The following is a 21,125-nucleotide window of genomic DNA, read 5'->3' as shown; positions in this document are numbered from 1 at the left end:
GCTTATTTGGGAAAACCTAGCTTTAAGGGACTCACTGACCTGAACCAAATCATTTCGATTCAAATATATAACGATTATTAATTTGAGAATGCGAGCTTGCCTGAGTTTAGAGTCTTCACTTTAACTAATACAAAATTTAAAGATGTGCCTAGAAAGTTGGTATGTTCAGATGACTATAGAAGTATTCATATTTGAACTTTGTTACTTATTTTCCTTCATTAGTTCTGGTTGTTCGTTGATATTTGCAAAATATTCCTGAATTTAGAATATCTTAGATTTGGGTTTTAACCCAAAATCATTAAGTTCAACTGGCACTTGATATAAGGAACCTGATTCGAATACTCATGGTTCACAGTCTGGTGGCCGCACACGACCCGGGAATAAGGTTTACAGATCGAGCAGACTGCCGGAAATATCAAGAGCAAGGTCTCAGGAAAACAATGGCACACCTCTTTTGCATTTGTTCCGCATTGGGGAAGACTCTCGGGAAGGCATCTCGGCTCACATAAAAGGCAGAGCCTCGTGACTCAATTTTATTTCTGAAGGTCGGGTTAATCTAGTTTCTGAAATCCTAAAATATAGAATCTGAAGATTTCGAAATCGTGCAACAAAGACTGGTTTTAGTATTGCTCCTTTTGGAAGGTTTTCTAGGTATCAGGAACGGTCCGTACCAGTACCGAAGTGTCATAGTTCTCTTGAATATCGTTATATAGTACGTATACCCCTGGCTTGCTAGTCTAGCGCTTTGCTTACATATATAATAGCATAATCAACTTCAAGCCCGCAAGCGCTAAAGCCACCAACTACTAGTATTACTCATGCTGAGTAATCTTATCACAAGCCTGACTGCATGTAATGACTTTAATATGTTAATTTTCCAGACGACAAACATATGCGTTACCCCTGAAACGGCGACTAAATTACGCTGTGACATGGCGTCTGCGTTGTTTGCGTGCCTGTGACGTGAGCGAGTAAATTGATTTAAGCCAAGGCGGCTCTCATACCCACAGCTGACTACTTACATATGTGTATACATAAGCGCTAGTTGAACATATTTCAAATAAACATGTATGTTTTTATGTATATGTTGAAGGTATATGTGCGTGTGTGTGAAAAGTGGTCTCATGTGTAACTTGATTAAGTCTAAATTAATTACTCTCAATGTGTGCACTGCATTCGCTGCACAAAGTTCCAATAAATTATGTGTTTTTCTACACAGTAATTGTGGTAATGGCAAGCTGTTGGAATTGGCAGAAAAGCTGCGTTATAAATTGAGTTAGATTTCTCATAATCAAAGTACAAAGATCGCCATATGAATAAAGGTAAAAAATAAACTTGACCTTCTTGGACAAAAAGAAGGCTGAAGAGGTTAGATCCATTTGCAAGTTGGAAAATAGTTTGAGACTTGGAGAAGAAAAGCTTAGAAAAGTACTCAAAATAATTTTACAGACATTCATGTACTACCTTGATCACCAATTATTGAGGTGAATAATTTATAAAAATTGGTTTGCTTTGATCGTGTAGCCGATCTCCAGGAGAACATTCAAAAAAAGTTGTCTGAGACTGAGTAAGGCTTTTCTATTTGCAACACCATCACCCATCTGGAGACTCAGCATTCATTATTAAATGCCGTGCCGTAGCTGAAAGTGTACACGAAGACCGTAGAGAGTCGCTTCAGCGCCATTCGCAGCAACTCGGAGTGACATATGGAACGACTTGTCGCATTTTACGGCGAGATCTTAAATTGAATAAAGCAAATGAAGCTTGTACAAGAACCGTAGCCACTCGACCTTCCCAAGCCACGTCGCTTCGCTCTATGGGCTCTTGAAAAGTTCCAAGAAGATCCGATGTCTTCGAGCCAAATTTTGTTCAGTGATGAGTCCATTTCTGACTCGATGGGTATGTATACAAGCAAAATTTCCTCTTTCAGGGCGAAGAGCAAACAGAAAAGATTCAAGAGCTGTCATTCCATCCAGAAAAAAACAATGGTTGGTGTGGTTTGTGAGCCGGTGGAATCATCGGTCCATATTTCTTTAAGAATGATGTCGTTACCGTCAATGGCGACCGGCCATGGCCATGATAACCGACTATTTGAAGTCTGAAATTGAAGGCCGTGATCTCGATTTGGTCTCAACAAGACACGTTTTCAAGACGGTGATATCAAACCGATCTACTTTTTCCTGTGGGAATATGTAAAATGTAAAATCTATGCGGACAATCCCGCTACGATTTAGCGAGTCGAAACGGGGTATGAATGGAATAAGAGCCGCACATGCCGACTATTAAATTTTAAAAAGAATGACAGAACTAGAAGGAGTGATATGCCAGCTAACTGTGGATACCATATAATGACTATGTAATGAGTATCCAGAAGTTGAAGAAGATGAGACTGTAGAACATCTTCTTGTATAGAATCGGTCTAGTCATATCGGTAAAATCTTCCTCACATACTTTGGAAACAACGTTTCGAGTAAAAAATAGTTTTGTGAGCCGATTACCACAAATCAAAATTATTTTCCAAAAACGCTAATATACTCGTATGCCCGAAACTATTCGTCGGAACAACAACGAATTTTGAAGAATATTTTCAAATATATTCATTATATATATCAAAAAAAAACTTATTTTAACTCAAAAGTAACTACCAAGCTAAATTCAACGTCAAAGAAACGCAGTAGAGCATGAAGCTAGCACACAGAGTGCAAATTCTAGCACTTCTTAATTGTAGCCGACCAAAACTCCAACTCCACAAATACGATCCACAAACTGGGAAATAATTGGCTTTCCGCACCGCTTCGATTACTCAATATAACGGCATACCTGCCAACTTAATGCTTCCTCTTCTTCTTTATTTTACTGCAATTAACTTTACTACTGCCCCACTGATCGACAGCTGTTACTCAAGTCACAGCGCTTCATTTGTTGTTGCACTGCACCCGCACCCGCACCCGAGCTTAGTGGGTGTCGTTGGCGTACACGAAACAATATGACTGTTGCAAACGATTGTGCGAAGAAAACAATTGTTTGTTAATTATGGCACAAAGACGGGATTGCATAGGCGCTGAGTCAGTCTTCACAATGCGCTGCCAACTTTGGCTGAGAAAAACGAATGATTGAAATTGCGATGGAGGAGTTTAGGGGATTTTGTTTTCTTATACCCTCAACAGGGTATACGATTCTGTAACAGTCATACAAAGTGACTTATCAAAATCAAGTTCTTGTATGGAAACTTTTGTAAAATTTAGTTTTTTTTCCCCTTTCTCACTTTTTCCGTTCTTCATTGGATTTTCTCTTCATTCTTCCTCTCTATATGTTGATAATATCCCGACAGATATGTATGTACGAGTAAATCTTCTTCAGCCACCCACCCATAAAGAGGTTTCTCATGGAATTTCCGCGTTGAAAATCATTTTATGCAATTCAGGTCGCCTAAAGTTCACACGAGTACTCATACAAATACTTATATATACATAGTATATAAGTCACTGCATGTACATGTCACAACTGAAAATTGTCATAAAATAATGGCCTGATTAAAATTATTCCCAACGGCAAGAAGTTGCATATAGTAGGTATTGTAGGAACCCACACTCCAAGCGCCTTCACGCTGTTTTTTGTTTGCCTTCCTTCTGCTGTCAAGAAAATTGAATTTATAAAATTCACGTGCTTCATTATATTTACATATTATGTGTACCCACAAATACAGATTATATAGTGAAATTGTTATTGCTGGTGACATACATACAAGGTACTGTTACATAAGTTACCTACTTCGCTAGCGGAAGTGGCGCAACCAAGCGGAGTGGGAAACTCTCGTGTTTGTGTTCATTTTTTGGTATTCACGATTATGTACACAGATATTTTTGTACGATAGTAAACGAAAGCACTGTTATCTAACGGTATAGCAAAGAAAATGAGTTTGTAAATTCTATTGTTTGAAATTTCCTACACGAATCGGGATCCATTTTGTTGAGAGCATTATGGATAGAGTTATGTTGGACTTTCGCACTCTGGTGTTTCATAACCGCACTTTCAAAAGTATACTTACATATATGGTACAACAAAAAATCCCTCGCCATAGATAGAAACAGCCAGTAATCACTTGGTGCCGGTTTCAAACTATGAGATGGGTGCTTAAGGGCCTTCTAACCAAGCTTCAATATCTTTAATTGACTCATTATAGTTGTGGTGCCGGGCTCAAACTATGAGATGGGTTCGGACTTTGAGATGGATGCATAAACTCCAACCAAGCTCGCGCTGTTTCCAGCAAGAATCTATCGAAGCGTCAGATCTGACATTGTTTTGATGGGATTCAATTCCTACCCCAAATCTAACCACTTCAGAGCTATTACTTGCCTTAGACGGCGATCGAAACAGTGCTTACATGACGATCGGTCTAAAAGAGTTCCATTCTTTTATCAACATTTTCGACATTTGGCTTTCCAGAACAGATCATCGACATCGAAATTATCGTCAGCGGGAAACAATGAAACCGAAATTACACATGATTGGCTGTTACAGTATCAAGAACAAAAACTCTTTTCATGGTTTTCCGCTTTATCGAAGAAAAACTATAAAATATGGTCTGTTTCTCTTTGCTGGTGTCTATTTTTTACCCTCAAACACAACTGTTTCATTAGTATTGGCCTTTTATGAGGTAGGATAACCTATTAGATTTAATGTTGAACTTGATTTTCGTTTTTGGTATTGTACAAAATCTTTCTAGCACTGTATAACATACATTTTTCTTTCGATGCTTTGTAGAAGGTTTCAAAGGCCAACTCATCATAGTCGCAGAAATATTGTATCTGGTGCGCTTCATATGAAAATAAAAATCATAGGAAAATCATTCAAGTATTTTATGAAGGAAGAGAAGAAAGGGAAAGCAGAGTTGTTAAACCCCCCATTGGATGTTTTGTGAGACCACGTCCAGCACGCAGTGAAGAAAATATAGCAGCCGTCGCTGAGAGCGTACACGAAGACCGTGGCGAGTCGATTCCGCGCCGTTCGCAGCAACTCGGACTGACATCTGGAACGACTTGGTGCATTTTACGTCGAGATCTTAAATTGAAAGCGTACAAAATACAGCTTGTGCAAGAATTGAAGCCTCTCGACCTTCCCAAGCGATATCGCTTCGCTTTATGGGCTCTTAAAAGGTTCCAAGAAGATTCGATTTTTTCGAGCAAAGTTTTGTCCAGCTTTGAGGCCTATTTCTGTCTCACTGGGAATGTGAACAAGCATAATTCTCATAATCGAGACGAAAATAACCTGAAGAGCTTCAAGAGCTGCCATTTCATTCAGAAAAAACAACGGTTTGTTGTGGTTTGTGGGCCGTTGGAATCATTGGTCCATATTTCTTTAAAAAGGATGCCGGTGAGAACGTAACCGCCAATGACGACCGTTATCGCGATATGATAACCGACGATTTGATGCATGAAATTGAAGTTCGTGATCTCGGCGACATTTGATTTAAACAAGTCGAAATGCTCGAACGAGTCATCGAAAATTGGTCTTAACGGATGAACCATCTGAGACGTAACGCGGCCTAAATTTGAATAATAAACATTACCCATTAAATTAGAAGTTTCTGTGTGTTTTTCATTAAAAAAGAAAGGAGTCTCGAAATGGATCACCTTTTGTATCAACTTAACAGATTATTTTTAAAGTATACAAACTTTTTAATAAGAGTCTTAGAGTCGTTTTCTCAATGTTTGGTTAGCAGCTATCTTTCAGTTAAGTTCCGGCTAACTTAATCAAGGCTACGTCTTTCGTTAAATAACCTTTTTTTACCCAGAACTTAACTGATATATGGCAGACGTTGAGAAAACGATACTTAACCAAATCTTGCATGCTTCCAAGTAGTAGTTTTGAAGAGTCGTATAGTCTTAATCAGCCTCCATAAGTCCTTCGGAAAGCTTTTTATTCTGAAAAATTTAGATCAGACGCCAATATTGCTTAGATAAGCACTGCGATTTTGTTATGACTCGGACCTGAACTCAAAATGAAAAGAGAGTAAATTTATTTATTTTTCATAAAACACGAAGTCACGCAAATGCAACTAAATTTTGCCGGTAAAACCGACCGGTTTAGTACAATAGGAGTACCAAAGCATTTAAATTAACACAAGCCAATTTACAGCTAACGAAGCTAACGAAATCGGATGAGTCAGCTTTAGGTGTTGCTATTGTGATTTACAGTAAATACACATAAAAATAAAAACAATTTAAAATAAATTGAAAACGTGGGTTCGTGACATATTTACTTATATACATATTTATAAGAAAGTGCTTATCAGGAAGCTTCTATGTATTCACACCTACACCAATAAATCGGTATATACTATGTTGCGTAACTATATGTAATCAATTGTGCCGCCTACGCAATTGGATGCTTCAAAACACCCACAACAATAACAGCGATTTTTACTCGCACTTGTTGAATCGAATCTAAGCAGTATAATTGAAATAAACAAACGCTGTTTGTTCATGAAAAAGTATCGCTCACTTATTTATCGTTGTTGGCGTGGTGGAAACCAGCCTGACTTGAATAATAATAAGGCGCGTAAAAAATTTATGGATGAATGACGAGCATGCCCGCTAGGAAATGTGAGTTGACTGCTATATGTGTGATTCCAACTAAGCTTAGGTGGACACGAGTACACAAGATCGGCATGCCGGATAGATTTTTGTTTTGTTGTTACAGGGTTTGTCCGCAAAGTAATAGGATTAATTTTCTGCCGCCGCGACTGTACTTCGGAGCGTGCACGCATTGACTGGATTCGGTAGATGGCGTTCCTAGTTAACGAACGGGCAGCTAGTCAGTTGTCTTCGAGCACCTGGGGAGTCAGGACAAACATTTTCGCGCGACGTGTTTTTGTGAGTGGTGCAAGCCGAAGATGCAGCGTTCGTTAAAGCAGAGGTACGCGATTAAATTCTGTGTGAAACTCGATAAATCTGCGACAGAGACGTTTGATATGATCAAGCCGGCTTACTCAGATGTTGTTTTAGCAAGAAATGGTGTGTTACGGTGGTACCAGGCCTTTTTGGAGAGCTGGGAAGAGGACGCTGATGAAGACGGGAAAAATGAGAAAATCCACAGTGAAAACGATGCTCATTGTCTTATATGACATCAAAGGCATCATGCACCATGAATTTGTTTCTCCTGGACAAACCGTCAACGCCAAGTTTTACATAGAAGTCCTCAAGAGATTAAAACAAAAGGTCAATCGGGTCCGACAAGACATCGCAGCCGATTGGAAGTTGCACCACGACAACGCCCCGGCTCACACCGCCTTTCTTGTGAACAGCTACCTAACCAAGGCCGGCATCCCAATGCTTCCGCAGCCGCCCTACAGCCCAGATGTGGCCTCCGGACTTTTTTGTTTCCTTGCCTGAAAAGACCGAAGAAAGGGGATCCAAGCAGCATGTACCTCAAAGCTATTCCGGAAAATGCCTTCCGTGACGCCTTCAATGCTTTGAAATCGCACTGGTAGCGATACATCGACGAAAAAGAAGCCTATTTTGCAAGCTTTTTAAGAATTGTTTCGATTGGTTCAACAGTTTTTTTTAAACCGATTCAGTCTTATTTCTTTCCGGACAAACCCAGCATATAAAAGACTATGCTGATTAATTTGGGAATCTCTAAAAGATGTCGACTTTTATGGAAGGTATAAAAGTTCTATTGTTTCGATTTTGTAGACAATTTTAAAGCAAAAACCTCAAGTGGATTATCGTTAAAAGATCTTAAATGTTTTAAGATGCCCCCTTTAGATTTAGCCATTGTCTATATTTACTCGAACAATTTCCTCAGTTTTTGAGATGCTAAACTGAGCACAGATATTTTTCTCCCAAATTAGCTACTTGTCGAAACTACCGCTTTCGGATCACTTTAGCATGTGACTACCTACAAACTGAACGAGCAAAATCAAGTTCTAGTTCCGAATGTGTTAAATTCGTTTTTCCTAGAGGGTGTTTTCATAATGATTCGGATAATTCACTCGCATGTGTTCGCTCATATAAACTGAAGCGCTCATTCGATATGCGCTTCATAGCGCTCAGCTAACTAGAATTGCTTACTATGGTAAGTGTAGCTATTTGGAGTGATCTTACTAATTTCACAATATGAAAATAAATTCGCATATTTATTTGTTTAAATAATCAGCATATAAGTGCAAATATTCATATATACAAATATATGTGCACTTTTATATACTATATACATATGTACATACATACTTACATACATAATATTGATAATCGCAATGTGTACGCTGAAATAGAATCTTTACAGCTTTGGGTCACAGACCCAATTAAGTAGCGCTCAATCATTTTGATTGAAAGTGGTAGCATAATGTCTGCGAATTAAGTTAATGTGTTTATTTTTTTTGAAATGGTTAGTGTTGATATACATAAGTATATACATAAGTATGTATAGTTTTATTTGTATATATCAAAAGTGCAATAAAATATTATTTTTTTTTTTTTCGAGTGAACTATTCTCATTTTCTAAACTCATCTAATTTGCGTAATAAAAACGTGCTGGATTGCAGCTCAAGCAATAAATATGATAATTATGTACAATAAATCCATTTGTTTATGTGTAAATCAACTTATACATACACAACAAAAAAGACGAGAAGCAATAAATTGCTACAAGTGATGTCACGCCAGCTCTCCAGATTAACTTTTTCGGTGTTTTGATTTCCACCTTCATTTAATTATGCATTCCAAACGAAAATGATGGCTCAACCTAACACTTAATGACCTTGAAAGTATATATTTCATAATTATTCATTATATTATTATATACATATGTACATACATACATATATTCATTGAACTTGTGACCTACAACCTTCATAACCCTAAGTGCTTTGTACAATGGCAAATAATAAGAATAAAAAAAGAAGAGAGAAAGTTTGAAATTCTTGGAAATGTAGACAGGCCTTTTATATTTGATATTACAATCAAGTGACAATTATTTATTTTGGGGTCGGCGGGTCTTCTTATGATTCTTTCTACCGGCATTAAGTGGTCCTTCAAATGATTAGAGAACATTACCTCATGGAGTCGATTATAATCAAATCAAATCTGACATCAAATTCTGAGTATGTAATACTTTAAAATCTAGCAAAATTAGATACTTTAGAAGAAAAACTCTTTAGATTGCTCTTGGAAATCTCAAATTTAACAGTTACGAGAACTTTTGGCACTGAACGCGTGTTATAAGTGAGTTCCAGAATTTCTAAGACTTGATTTCGTCAATAACATGTGTACTATTAGTCCATATTCTTTTTTAAATATACTTATATTTCTCAACACTTATCCAAAGGGTCAAGCAGAGTTTTTCAAGGCCTGCCAAACCCCTTACCAGGCTCTAGAACCTTGTGATTCTTTTCGTTATCACGACAGTCGGGTCTAAGTAACCGGAACGGACCCGTATTTTTGGGATTTTATCCGGCCAATGGCTATCAACCATTCCCCGAAATTACTTCAGTAATATTTTTTACCGCTAAAACAATCATTTGATTCTTTCTTCCAACCTCATTGATTTTGAAAGAACATTTTGTATGACAACTATGTATGTATATCCAATAGTGGTCCGATGTGAGTGGTTCCCGCAAATGAACAGCTTCTTTGGCCGGAACTGATCACCAATTTGTATTTAAAACATAAAAAAAAACATGAAAGACAAAAGGTAAAAAGTATTTAAAAGTTTGAAAGGGGTGGCAACTCATCATAAACTCACCATAATAGTTGTAAATAGTAACAGCCTACAAAATTAAATGGAGTTTAAACATTAATATCGAAATTTTCTTATAATTTTCAGACGAAATGTATCGGTTTATGATTTGATAGTCTGGCAACTCATTAAAATAAGCTCGATGTATGGGTGCCACACGATATTGATTCAAATTAAAAATAACGCAAGATTAAAAATATAAAATTATTTGTTAGAATTATTTTTTATTTTCGTTAAATCTTTTATATCATACTTTTAAATATTTTATTTATATATTTATATTTTTTAAAAAACTTTTCTATATAATTTAAATAAAATGTTTATTTAATAGTATTTTTTAAAACTTTTTTTTTTATTTTTTTTTAAATGTTTATTTTTTAATATTTATATTTTTTAGTTTTATATTGATTAAAATATTTGTTATAATTTTTAATAGTAATTTTTTTTAGTATTTTTATTTTTTTATAAAATAATTTCTTTTATAATATTCAATGTGTTATTCATTAATATTTTTTTCATTAATAGTTTTTTTTATTTTTAATTATTTTTTTAAATCCAAAATTTTAATCCGCATTTTAATTTTATATTAATATTTTCTTTAATTTTATAATTTATTGCATAAATTCCCCTCACTTGCATTCATCCCCTTAGCTCTTTATTTAGCAAAATCACTTTGCCTTACCCCCACCCATATAAGTACATACATATTCATGCACCTAGGCACCTACATTACCGACTTTGTCGCCGCACCTGAAAGCCAAAAATAAATTTGTAGCTACAGCACATCGCTTTGCTATTTACAATATTATTTATCTATCGCTCAATTGTTGTTTTATAGCCTCAACATGTGTGTGTCATGTATGTAGGTATGTACCTACAATCGAGATGTCTGTTAGCAATTTCCGATATGGCTTTTATTATTGTTCCTTTGTGTTCTAACAAAATTTTATAGTCTGCATTGTTGTTTACAACTTTATTGTTGTTGTAGTTTGGTTTTTACTTTCAATTAACATTTATTTTCACTTTGCGGTTAACATTTTCTTTTATTATTAGTCATTAGCGCAGCCACAGCATTTTTTTACCGTTGTTTGCATTTTTCTTGTGAAATACTATTTTTGGAAACTATAAAGGGAGTCCCAATGTAGAAGCGGGTAATAGAGTAAGATTTTTTTATTTTTTGGAATTGTATAAAGAAGTTTTTGACCCTTTTTTATCGTTAGTAGATTTATAAATAACTTTTTTCAGTACTGAGATACATAAAATTCTCCGAAAACATCCATAAAGTAATGTGTGAAACATTGCTCTGCTATTGTCCAAGGCAAAACAACAGTCTCAAAAGAAATTGTGTATATCGGACCTCTACACAATATGTACATATGTATATGTATGTGCATAGGTGCCATACAAGCTAAATAAGTAAAATCAAGTCCTTATATGGGCAACTTTTTTATTTGAGGAGATATTTTTACGAAATTTGGCGCGGATCATTTTCTAAGATAGGGATACAATTTCCGAGCAAATTGTTGAGATTGGACTACTATAGCATATAGCTGCCATACAAACTGATCGATCAAAATGGAGTCTTTGTATGGAAAACTTTTTGGGTTGGGGAGATAAGCATATAGCTGTCATACAAAGTGTTTGATAAAAATTTAGTTTTTGTATGGGGAACTTTTTTGTTTGGGGAGATATTTTCACGAAATTTAGCACAGATCATTTTCTAAGACAACTGTAAGATTTTCAAGTAAATTGCTCAGATCAGACTACCATAGCACATAGCTGTCATACAAACTGATCGATCAAAATACAGTCTTTGTATGAAGAACCTTTTCATTTGCGGAGATATCTTCATTAAATTTGGCAAAGATCATTTTCTAAAATAGCTGTACAATTTCCGAATAAATTGTTCATATCAGCCTACTATAGCTTATAGGTGCTATACAAAGTTTTCGACAAAAATCCAGTATGTATGGAGAACCCTTTTATTTATAAATCAAACATTTTATGTATTTTCACATTTATTTATTTTTATTAAATTTTTTTTTATTCATTTCACATCTGACATGTATATTTCCACGTCAAAAGCATTGACTTTTATTGCTTTAATAAGACTTAATTCAATTCTATTCAAGGTGCTACGCTATCACCGCATTTATTAAAGTAAATAACCATAATATATAAATAATATATGTATGTATTATGTTAACACATATGCAGACATAAATATACTCAAAACGTGTTGACATATGCATTTCGAGTGTGAATTCTTGCAAAAAATTTTCCAATTATTTCTATTTGCACACATAACATACATGTACACATGTAATACATTTCTGTTTATCGCAATTTCCGCTTTTTAAGCTCGCAGAAAGTTTTACAAGTATTTTTCGCAACACCAACAACAAAAAAGTTGCGAAAATTGGGAAGAATAAACGAAGGTAACTAAGTGATAAAAAGCCATGTGGCGGCAATGACACCGCAACGCGTCAAGCGCGAACAAACGAGACAGCAAAAAAATACAATTTTAAACAAAAAAGGTCACTGTGCTGTGCGGCGAAACAGCGAGCAACAATGAAAAAATACAGCTGTTGAAATGTGATGGGGAAAATAGGCGGTTAAGCACAGGAATATAATTATGTATATACATACATACAATATAATAAATGTATCTTTGTGTGCCACTAAGTTACTTAAATAACAAAAAAATCGCATGCCACAAAATGAGTTTCCTTCTTCACAACAACATTTCATGAATGAATAAAGGCACCAGCTGTCCGCTTGAATGATGACACAAATTGCCGACTTGATTTGCTACCGACAGAAGTGGATTAGTTGAAATCAAAATTAATCCACTTACAACAGTCGTCTGAAGTGTGCTGTACCAGCCACCAGTGCGCTAGAAAAAACGTAGTTTACAACAAAAAATTAAAAAAATTATAAAAACAACAAAAAGCGATAATACCCTTTACAAATGAAAATTTCTTATACAAGAACTTGGTTTTTATCGAACAATTTGTACGGCAGCAATATGTTATAGTGGTCCGATTTGAACCATTTATTACGAGATTGTTGTGTTGTCTTAGATATTAATCCCTGCCAAATTTCATGCAGATATCTCCCTAAACAAAAAAGTTTTCCATACCAGGCCAGGATTTCGATATCTGAGTTTGTATGGCAGCTATATTATGCAGCGGTCCGATCTGAACCATTCGTTCAGAGATTGTATTGCTGTCTTGGATAATAGTCCCTGCCAAATTTCATTAAGATACCTCATCAAATAAAAAAGTTTTCCATACAAGGTCAGGATTTTGATAGATCTTTTTGTATGGCAGCTATAGTATACAGCTGTCCGATCTGGACAATATCTTCGGATATTGTACCGCTACCTTGGATAATATTCTATACAAAATTTTGTGAAGATATCTCTTTAAATAAAGGAATTTTCAAAGAAGCACTTGACTCCGAACGTTAAGTTTGTATGACGGCTATATGTAATAGTGACCCGATCTGAACAATTCGCTCGGAGATTGTATGTTTGCTTTGGATAATAACTCATGCTCGTCAAATGAAAAAGTTTTCCATGAAAGCACTTGACTCCGATCGTTCAGTTTGTATGGCAGCTATAAGCTATAGTTGTTTGATCTAAATAAATTATTCAGAGATTGTACCGTTGTCTCGGATAATAATCTCTGGCAAAATTTCGTGAAGATAACTCGAGAAATAAAAAAGTTGATCCGTAAGCTTGTATGGCAGCTATACGCTTTAGTGGCCTGATAACGGCGATTCCAACAGATGAATATCTTCTTGGAGAGAAAATCATCTGAACAAAATATCAGATCGATATCTCAAGAACTGTGGGCCTAGTCCCCAACGTATACTGCTGGGCATTTTAAACTGCCTGGCAATCTCAATATACCCTGTACACGGTATAAAGCGTATAACTAGCATATAATATACACTTGTGCCGTTAAGCTTATTCACATGTATAACATTTCATGCAGCATCGCTTCAATGAATTGCTGAACAGCGGCGAGCTTGTTCCAATGCCATCAAGCTGATAACTTTCAACAGCGCCGCATTTTTGCTTGCTTTCGGCTGGCTGCTAAGCAAATTTGGGTCAAACTAATGACCGGCAAGTAGCAGTCAAAGTGAGGCTGAGTCTACATGTGCTTGTGTGTGTCTACGTACGGTTCTTAAATGAAGAATGAAAGGTGTAATGGGGGCATGCCTACCAAAAGACTTAGTTTATAGATGTACTTACATATACATACATACATATGTATATCTACAGCAGATATTCATGTTTTTTTAGTGCCAGCTGAAACTAATCTGCTAACGGTTTAGTCTCTTTAATTTTTTTTATTTGTCGAAAGTTAATATGCATGCTAGTCTTTTAGTATGTACACATACACATGTACATATATATTTTGTTCGGTTGTCATATGAAGTATGTCAATGAGGTATAGCATAAGTATCTATGTATATACCGTACGAACAAGTGTATGTAAATTTGAATTTAATATGCATATAATCTTTTAGGTACATATGTAGCTTTTGAAATTAATATATCTCTTCCTATATATAATACACACATATGTATGTATATTCTACATATCCCTATACAGTATATAGCATATTCACACATTCACTTCAGCCCCTTCGCATATTTCCTCAAAGCAAAACTGAAAGCAAATCAAATCCAAGGTCAAATGTTATTAGTTGTGGCCATTAGTGTCGGCAGCAAATTACTTTTAATGGCTTAATTGTGTTTTAGGTTTTATAAGTGATTAGTAGGCAATGATTTGATTAAGGAAATTAATTCGGACGGCGGTAAAAGTAAAGGAAAAGGGAGAGCAGGATATTTGAGAGTAGAAAAATAGCATTAAATATGAATAAAAAAGCAGCAAAAAATAGCATCTGATCAAATATAAACCGGACTGCGCAAAAAATTCGCTCAAATATTTACTACTGTGGGCAAAAAATAGTAAGATTTCCAAGACAAGACAATATCTGTGCCAAATGTCACATCGAAATAATCATTTGTGTTTAGTATACGCGGCCGATGGAGTCAAGTAAAGAACTTTACGCAAGTGAAGAAAGTTTTCTGATTGTCATTCACTTGGGAGTGGCCAGAAAAGATTTTTTACTTTTTTGACTCAAGCAGCTCAAGACTTACGGTCTTAGGCCAGAGGATCCAAAGAACATCCGTTTGAAGGCGTGCTGAAGTGAGAAGGCGAACCATCCCTCCCCAGGGTTGTGCGCTCGGTTTGGACCCGCCACGTAAAAAACTCCCCCAATGAAAAGTAAACACCAGCCTCGGAAGAGAAGTTAATTCGGCTATAATGGCGTAAGCAGTGTCTATGCAAGCAAAGAAGAAGGAAAAGTTAAGTATACGCTTGTATTAGCGAATTTTAGGATTAGTGAAATTATTCAATAAAGAATTTCCATTCAATTAATTGTGGAATCAAATTTCTGGTACCGAAACGTTCAGAATGTTGGAAAAGACCTTCGGTGATAATTGTTTGTTGCCAGCAAGTGTTTTTAAATGATACAAACGGCAATCAACATCAACTGGTGATCAACACGTCAACAAAATAATATTGAGAATCCACGATCAGAGTAATATTGGACTACCGGCATCGTTGGAATATTGGAAAAATCAGTGAAAACCATTTTGAAAAATCTTTTGGGTCTAGGAAAAGTAAAAGCACTAAGTTTTTTCGAAAAACAGCGTCGCGGTAACGTCTGTGAAAAAATGCTTTCCGACTACTAAGATGTCATCAAACGTTTTATTACTCTCGATGAGTCTTGAATATATGCTTACGAACTGGAAACAGATGATAAATCGACCGAATATCGTGGCAAAGGTGAACCGAAGCCGAAAAACCATGTCAAGGCAGGTCAAAAATCAAGGTTATGTTGACCGTTTTCTTCGATTATCGAGGTTTGGTGTACTCCATATTCCTTACGACCGACCACACTGTCAACGAGGAATACTATTTCTGTGTTATGTTTCGTTTACGCGAAACTATTCGTTAGAAGAAGGCGGAAATATGGGTTTTTAATCACGATAACTCGCCCTCGCATACTGCATTGCCAGCCAAGAAAAATTATTTTGACGGCGACGACATTCGATTTTGAATTTTTTTTTTAATTATGAACAGAGCCTTACTATTTCTGGCTCATAGTATTATATCTGAAGTGTTGAGCTAATATATTTATATAATATATTTTATATTAATATATTAATAAATTTTTATTAAAATTTATTTCTATAATTTAATCTCCTTCCTTTGACTTATCATGAAAAATGTTGACATTTATCTAAAGTAGAATCACTGAAATTGATATACTTGCAGCTTGTTATCGGCAGCATTCAGCAGCAGCTCAAATGAAAACAATAAATCATAAAGTGTGAAATTACGACGCAAAAGGGGTTTAAGTGTAAACGTAAGCACAACCCGCCAAACGAAATTATGGCAAGAAGTCGCACTTATTCATAAACATACATACATACATATTTTCATACATGTTTATGCCAATACATTTGTGTATACAAAAGTAGCTTATCACTTCTCCTCTGTGTGTCTATAATATAGGCAAATACACAGCTCCTTTATCATTGTCCTTGTGCCACCATTACCACCCACCAAACAATGTGTGTCGTGACGTTTTCACTACATTTCATACTTGTTACACATTTTCAATACGTTTGTTGTTTTTGTTATTTTTACAATGACATTATTGCACTTGTAACACTTTATTTGCAACATTTCTAATATCCTGATGCAGGAAACTCGAGCGCTGCTGGCGTGTTTTGTTGGTTTTGCTGCAGAAAAAAAAGTAAATTTCAAAGCAAATGGCTCTTACAGCCTGGTATGTACATATATATATGCAATATGTATACTCTATAATACAATATATGTATGTACATGGCGCAAATCGACGCTAGCACTTCATTCCTCCAGCATATTTGCATACTTTTCTGTGCACTCATTCACATTTTTATTTTGATTTACAACTTTTTCAGCAGGTACATGCTTCCATTTCCTTTTTTTCAACACATACACACATACACAGCCACTCAACACCTTCCCGTCTGCGTTGTATTGTCATTGCACGCACGTTCGCACGATTATCATCGTATTTTCTTTTGCTTACGTATTTCTCACGAGCGTTTTTGCTTTGTTTTGTTTTTTAGTGCTTGGTGTTGTTGTTGTTTTTTCTTTACTTCTGAGCCGCTTATCGATTTTTCTTGCGACCCAAGCAAAATTGGTGTGAGCACGACTGCTTCCGTTTGACACCATCCGCGTAACTGTAAAACACTCGACTTCCACTAAACGAAAATTCAAGCCACTAGCTTAAAGCCACACTTCTAAGCACCAATTGAGGTCTTAATTTTCACGGGTCATTGCAAATCGCCACTCAATATTATAAGAAATACACAAAATTTGCTCTGCCATCCGGCCAAGCAAACAAAGGAGGTGAAAATTTTCACAGCACATCGCCACATATCACATACTCACGCCCCCTTTTCGCACTGAATTTTACGCACTTTCAACTGCAAATCGAATCACTGTAACAATGCGCAGCTGGAAATTATATTTGCTTAAAGACTTTTATTATATTTAAAAACATTTTGTGAATTTTTTCCTCTTTGCAAACTTTTTTCACATTTTTTCTTCACCTTTTGTGTAAACTAGCGCGACGACGCAGAATAAACGTCTAAATGCGTCAACGAAAAAGCGAATAATGAATTCTTCTCGCTTCCATTTCGTTTGACGTTTGTTAGTGGCGCTGTCAGTGCGCTGATGACGTTTGTCAGCTGTTTTGTTTTGTTATCTTTGCTCTATACTTGTGGTGGTGTTTTAGCGTCGTAATCCGTTTTATTGTTTTCTTCTTTGTTTACGTTTTACGAGCAAAATAATAGCAATGTCGGAGGAAATTGGTGCTGCCTGATGTGAAAAAATAATTTGGATTTTAGAAATTGTTGATGTGTTTTTTATGAATGAAATAATTATTGAGCTAGAGTAAGAGTATAAAAATAAACGAAAAATGAGAATTAAATAAATTTATGCTTAAAAAATATTAAAAATAAAATATTGCTTTTATTTTAGAGTATATTGTTTTTATTTTGATGAACTATTATTTAACCTGGTTGGAATATGCACAAGAATCTTTCGGGGTATTCTAGTTTAGAGGCCGGAATTTCGAGCGTTTTTAAGTAACATTTTACCCTCGAAGATCTGAGACTAGCCACTGACTAGCTAAAAGCCAATAAATCTCTTTGCCCTGATGGAATCCGAGCAGAAATCCTGAAAAAATCGCCGCGGAGAGACCGGCATTATTACTGAATATATACAATGCCTGTTTTGGAGCAGGAATATTCTCCGAACGCTGGAAAAAGCAACGGCTGATGCTAATAAGTAAGGGAAAAGGAGATCCCAATTTGCCGTCAGCATTCCGTCCACTATGCATGCTTAACACAGCGGGAAAGCTCTTTGAAAGACTACTTAAACCCAAAATCGAAACGGCAATTAACGAAGCTGACGAATTTTCTCCTAAACAACACGGCTTTAGAACCGAGAGTTCAACTATAGGAGCTATAAATTGCGTCATTGAAAGTATAAAAGCCGCACAGCGTAGATGACCTAAATACAGAATAATAGTGTTGCTGGTGACTTTAGACGTTCGAAACGCCTTCAACAGCGCTAGATGAGAGGATATGAGGACGCTCTCAAAAAAAGCTTTAAAATCTCCGACTACCTCAGAACTGTGGTGCGGAGCTATCTTAGTAACAGAAAACTGCTTTACAAAATTAGAGAGGAATCACGACAGATAACGTCACGTCAGGAGCAGCACAAAGATCCATTCCAGGCCCAGACTTGTGGAACATCTGGTACGAAGCTATACTTAAACTCGAAATGCCAGACGAATCGTACTTAATTGGCTACGTGAACGACATTTCAGCAGTAATTACAGCGAGGGACACAAAAGAAGCGCGGATAAAACCTAATTAGGTCTAAACTGACCTAATATTTGAAATAATTACCATTACAGACTTAATTACACAAGAATTCTATTAACAAATAATTTTATAAATGTAACCTCATATACAAACATAACTTATTACATATTACTTAAAAATATTACTCGTTTCGTTTTCAATGTTTCAACCCTAATAATCAGCGAAACATTTTAAATAGCTTAGAAAATCTTCTACTTATTTCAAACTAAAAGGTTTGTGTCTATGCTATACGCAGGAAGGTGGCTACAACATGGCCATTGCTCACATTTATTTACAGAGCCACTCAAACTGTTAGTACCGGTTCGTGCACAAAGTAGCTGTAAAGTGAAAAAATTTGCGTTTGTGAAGAAAAATAAGCAAATTATCTTTGAATTATGTATTAAATTGAAAATATGTGAAAAGTGCTAGTGTTAATAGTGAAAAGTATTAGTGGAAATTATAAATTTGCGTTTATGTGAAAGTGTAGTGAGTAATACATATGTGATAATTCAGCCAAAATGCAAGTCATCACAATGAGAGGCTGCACTCGCACCACCACGAAATTGGAGCAAGAAAAATGATTTCGCGCTGACATTTACAGTTAATCAGTGAGAAAAAAATATATTTGCAAATATGTTTGTATAAGTGTGCGTGTAACTTTTGCCTTCGAAGTGCCATGTGAAGCTATTAACCTGCTGCGACAAATGACAACGCTTAAACGTGCTTGCATACAAGTTGGTTGGTAGTAAGAGTACAACAACAATAAAATGTTAGTTCCAATGTGGCGTATTGTGCTTAAGAAGTGATATTATGAGTCTGTGGCCGTGTCCTTGATATCAATGTCATGTAATTGTGTGTGTGCGGACTAGTGTCAAGTGAAATATGCCGGTGTAGGTATGTATTTTGGGTATATGATTTTATTTTGGTCACATAAATAGATAATTTTATGAAGGAAGGTTATAAGTTTGCTTAATGCAAAAATTACATGTGTGCTACACATACATAAATAACAGTATAGTTGTAAGCACAATTACCGTACTTTAGTTTGAGCGATATTTTCTTCCTTGTGCTACCTGAAAGTCTCATAATTTCTAAAAACTAAAAAAATATGCGGCCGGGAAAGGTTTTAGACAGACATGGTTAGGATAATTCGTGGACGCTGCGATTAGTTTACAGCGATCCCTTAAACCGAATCTGTCGGAGTGGCTCCGCTGAAGCTTCCTCTCATTGAGCCTTAAACCCAGGCTCCACACGGGTTGGCTACAGCACCTTACATAAGGGTTGCTTACGTTTCCAGTGCGCGTGGACGCAAAAGTAGGAATTACATAGGTATAACCCTACGACTGTAACTGCCTACCCAGAAGCATGAATACACCCCGTATACAGCTGCTGGTGTACGCCAATTATATTGTTATCATTGACCTCAACAACAGCGCCGTTAGTTCTGCTATCTCCAGACCGGATAAGGAAGAGAAGAGTGATTGTGAACGAGGATGAGACGAAATAACTCCTGTCATCAAGCAAACACTTATCGCATCCGTGACTTATCTCACACTATTGATAGTCATATCTTTGAAGTCATAAATAATTTCGTCCATCCTGGAACCACAAGTCAGTATCAGTCTTGAAATCTTACGCAGAATTACTGTTACAAACCGGTGCTACCTTGGACGGTGAAGACAATTGAAAAGTAAACTCCTCTCTCAACGAACAGGGACCAAACTATATAAGCCCCTAGTCATTCTCGTCCTGCTATATGTTGCGGAGGCATGTATAATGACAACTCCTGATTCGTCGGCCTAGAAGTTTTCAAGAGAAAGGTTTTGCTGAAGATGTATGGCCCTTTGCGCATTGGCCAGCTGTACAACGACATTGACATACATAGTTCAGCGAAACAAGAGGCAGCGGCTGCGCCCGGTAGGTCATGTCATGCACTGAAAATATTCGTTTCCACTCCGTTGGAAAGACCAAGTGGAAAAGGACCTGGTTTCGCTTGGTATCTCCAATTGGCGCCAAGCAGTGAAAAGGAAGAACGACTGGCGTGCTGTTGTAAATTCGGCTATAAAAGTTCCATCACGGTATCTTACAATTTGACTAATATACGTACATATATGATATAAATTCAACAAGAAGTGGGTAAACTTGAATATTAGGTAAAGATCTTGTCCTACTGAAAACAAATAGCCTTGTCCTTATGGCAGAGGACGTATGAGCAGCGGAGGCGGGATAATTTTCTCAGGTTCGTTCTTATTATATGCGCTCCCACTGCTTGACTTTCTACTTACTTCCTAAGTTATAAAAGTTTCATTAGAATCCCCTAGTGTGTCTAAACAAATATATATTTTTCCCTCTGTCTTTCTAATAATGTCTCAATGCA

General features: G+C 36.2%; 1 protein-coding gene across 2 annotated transcripts in view; it reads right to left on the bottom strand.

Annotated features, from left to right (window-relative positions):
- Window positions 1-17,489, bottom strand: part of LOC105234246 (WD repeat and FYVE domain-containing protein 3) — a 40,969-nt gene extending 23,480 nt beyond the window's left edge. The window contains exon 1 of one of the 2 annotated variants that reach the window (XM_049456993.1): window positions 17,297-17,489. The gene's annotated coding sequence lies outside the window, so the exon portion shown is untranslated. The remainder of the gene's footprint in view (window positions 1-17,296) is intronic. The other variant, XM_049457003.1, reaches the window with a different exon arrangement.
- Window positions 17,490-21,125: the final 3,636 nt, after the last annotated feature.

Source organism: Bactrocera dorsalis, chromosome 1 (genome assembly GCF_023373825.1).
Source record: "Bactrocera dorsalis isolate Fly_Bdor chromosome 1, ASM2337382v1, whole genome shotgun sequence".
Taxonomy (NCBI): Eukaryota; Metazoa; Arthropoda; class Insecta; order Diptera; family Tephritidae; genus Bactrocera; species Bactrocera dorsalis.
The sequence above is the reverse complement of the archived record's forward strand: the minus strand, read 5'-3'. Positions and strand labels throughout refer to the sequence as shown.